This window comes from Megascapheus bottae, chromosome 11 (assembly GCF_031878675.1).
Source record: "Megascapheus bottae isolate mThoBot1 chromosome 11, mThoBot2.hap1, whole genome shotgun sequence".
NCBI lineage: Eukaryota > Metazoa > Chordata > Mammalia > Rodentia > Geomyidae > Megascapheus > Megascapheus bottae.
Window position 1 is genome coordinate 32,920,211 of NC_143519.1, and position 3,770 is coordinate 32,923,980.

The following is a 3,770-nucleotide window of genomic DNA, read 5'->3' on the forward strand; positions in this document are numbered from 1 at the left end:
CTGGAAATACATTGATCTGGGAAAACAATTTCCAAATTTCTCTTTAAGTAGTCATAGTAATTATTCATGATAAAGACAAAACAAGGCTCTTAAAGATGGATTTGTTTCCTAATAGCATATCTCTATTCTTTGTGCAGACTTTGTATTGTCACCTTTATTTCCTTCGAGAATTATTATTAAGCTCCAAGATCCATTTTAAACTTCACTATTATGGCTTCCTTCTTAGGCGACTACGTGGCCTCTCTCTTTCCTCTTGTTCACATACTTGCACATCTGTTTTCTAAATCCCATTGTAATGACTTCCCAATGGAATGTTGAATTATTCCTTCACAACAAGGATGTTTTTTTTCATTTATGTAGCCCTACTACATACCATGGTGCCTGGTAAATAACAGCAAAAAATAATTCAAAGGAAAGAGAAAAGGAGGAATAGACTGAGAAAAGGAAAAGAAAAAGAATAGAAAAGAAGGATCATAAAATACTCTGAATCATATTTGGCTTTGTGCACAAGTCCTGGGCATAAGCACATATGTATGTATATATATATACATGGTAGCAAACAGAAATATGCTTACTTGGAACAAGTTACAATCATGAAAGAACTGGAAGCTCTCTGAGTTCTTCAGATTCCACTGTAAAAGTAGAAATGCTTATTGAAGTATTGTGGTATTTCCTAGAGGAGGATATTTTTTTAACATAACTGCCCCATGATTGTACCCTACTAGCTTTCTTTATCTAATTAACCCTCTGAAGAAATAGGTAGCAGGCTGAATGAATATTTAGAAAGTGCATGATTAATATCCACTGAATAAATCTATAAGTGAATGAATGAATACCTAATAATACCTAAAAGCAGAGAGTTAAAAAATAAAATTTGAATTACCTATTCAGAGAGATGTTTTAATATCCTTGAAAACTTTTATTCCTTAGTGAAGTGATAGTTTGAATTTTTAATACTAAATTATATATTTTCTAAAATTTGATTAGAAGAGAAATTCACAATAACTGTCTTTTGTGTTTGAAATGGAATCTGCTGACAGCCATGTCCCGGCCTCTTTTAGACCAATAACTTTCTAGTCAGTGGTTTGCCTCTTCTGTCTATAGAGCAAAGGAGTTGTTAATTAGCAAGTGTGAATTATACTTGATTGACTTTACTAAATTAGATTTTGTTGACCTGCCAAAGGGAATTTGTCATTATCATTTATAAGATACACACACACCCTTTAAAGGTTTTATTAGTAACTTTTGCTTTACCTCAAAAATAATGTAGCTGTTAATACAAACATTTGGAGACTAAGGCCTATGTAAAAAAATTCAGATCTTTTCCTTATACAAGACCTGGAAAATGTTGTTCACTTCTCTGAGCCCCTATCTTCCAGTGTGTAATATGATGATAATAATGCCTTTATTGCAGAATTATTATACAATTCAATAGATTTAAGAAATAGAAAAGCCTATCTGTTCCTAGTGTTAGGAATGATGTTTATCAGATAGTTGTTAAATCTCTTATTTTTTTTTGCCAGTCCTAGGCTTGAGCTCAGGGCCTGAGCACTGTCCTTGGATATTCTCAAGGCTAGAGCTCTACCACTTGAGCCTCAGCACCACTTCCGGCTTTTTTCTATGTATGTGGTACCAAGGAATCGAACCCGGGTCTTCATGCATGCTAGGCAAGCACTTTAACCACTAGGCCAAACTCCCGGCCCCATTTGTTAAATCTCTTTAAAAGCAGAATCATTGTGAATTATTTCTGTTGTTACAACAGCTTTGAAGATGAAAACTCTTTGGCTAATTTCATTTAGTTAATATACAAGTATTGGAAAAATACCATATTGGGTGATCTATACTTGATAGGTACTGAGATAATATAATTCCTGTCTTCATAGGGCTTATGTAAAATATAATCACATGTAATTAAAATACTATTTGCAAAACACAATTAGATAGGTTCCCTTCTTTTAGAAATACCTGTATCTTCCCCAAATTAAAGTACTTGATCATTCAAATACATTATTCATACCATTGTGTGTGTGTGTGTGTGTGTGTGTGTGTGTGTGTGTGTGTGTGTGCTCACCAGTCCTAGGGCTTGAACTCACGGCCTGGGTGCTGTTCTGGAGCTTGTTTTGCTCAGACCTAGCAGTCTACCGCTTCAGCCACAATTCTACTTCTAGCTTCTTTGATAACTGAAGAGAAGAGTCTTAAGGGGTTTTTCTGCCCAGACTTGCTATAAACTGTCATCCTCAGATCTTGGTCTCCAGAACAGCTAGAATTGCAGGTGTGAGCCACCTACTCCTGGCCATAAACAGTTTACTAAGACATTATTACTCAATTTTTTTTACTGCCAGACTTGACTTATCATCCATTTGAAAAAAACCTTTTCCACCACAAATGATATCAAAAGCTAAAAATTGTGAGAGCATTTCAGTAGCTCTCTTTATTTTGTTAGTTAAGAGGCTTTCAACTCAAAATCACGATTGTAATCTCAACTAAAAAAAGTGACCAAATATTTATATTGGTTTAGGGTTTTTCTTGTTTTCAGAATTGAAGCAATTCTGTGATGCTAAGGGAGTGTTTTGTGAGCTGGGCTTTCTATAAGGAGGAAGTGGTGGCAAGGACAAGGAGAGAGAGATATAAAGGTGATTGATGAGCAAAGGGTGACTGGAGAATATTGTCAATAGGAAACAAAACTGTGAGTGTTAAACATTTTTGCTTATTGTACCACTAAGAGGTGGAATTCATATGATACCTAAATATTTGTATCTTTACCTCCCAACAAAAGATTACTTCCTGATATCTGAGCATTTCAACTGCCTGAAATTAATACATAATTTCTACTTCCTAGGAAACAATTAGTCTATAATTGATCTGTGGGCAAGAGTTTGTGCTTTGTTTTAAAAGTGGCAATGTTGCTGAGTGACAGTGGCTCACTTACATAATCCTAGCTACTCAGGAAACTGAGGTCAGAGTATCCAGTTCAAAGCCATCTCAAACTTGAAAAGACCATGATATTGAGTTTCACTTAAGGTAAATATCTACTTAAGTGCCCAGAAGTACTAGTGAGTGAGTGAGTGACATTATGGAGGATGGTGAAGAGAACATCTACATTGCACGTGTGTGTGTGTGTGTGTGTGTGTGTGTGTGTGTGTGTGTGTGTGTGTGTCTGTCTGTCTGTCTGTCTGTCTGTCTGTCTGTCTGTCCCAGACAGGGTCTGGCCCTTGTTCCTTAGCTTTTGTTCAAGTCTGGTATTCTATACGTAGCCACTGTGATTGGCTTTTTGGTGATGAACTGAAGTTAAGAGTCATGGACTTTCTTATCTTTTCAAGTTTGAGATTGTACATGTTGCTTAAACAGTATTCTATATTTAGGCATTGCTGTTACTAATGTTATGTTTGCTGCTTCTTTTGGTTGTGTTGGTGATAGGGCTAAGAGCTTTTTACATAAGAGATATATTTTAAATTAATTTTAAGTATATATTGTTCTTGTATATTTATATACAATATGTTATACTTATACTTAAGTGTACATTGTATTGTGTGATGCTTTGCAGCAAAGTCTAGAGTTGATATCTTCCTTAACTTATAATGCCCTCTTTAACCCTTCTCTTCATTTGTCTTTAGAAACCACTGACTGACCAGTCTCAACTTCCCTAGAGAAACCCTGTTGAATATGTATAATTATTAACTAGAACTCCAGAGAAAAATCCCTTCCTAATAACCAATAAAATACAGAGAACAAAGAAATGAGAAAGAAACTATTTTTTAATAAACTTAGGC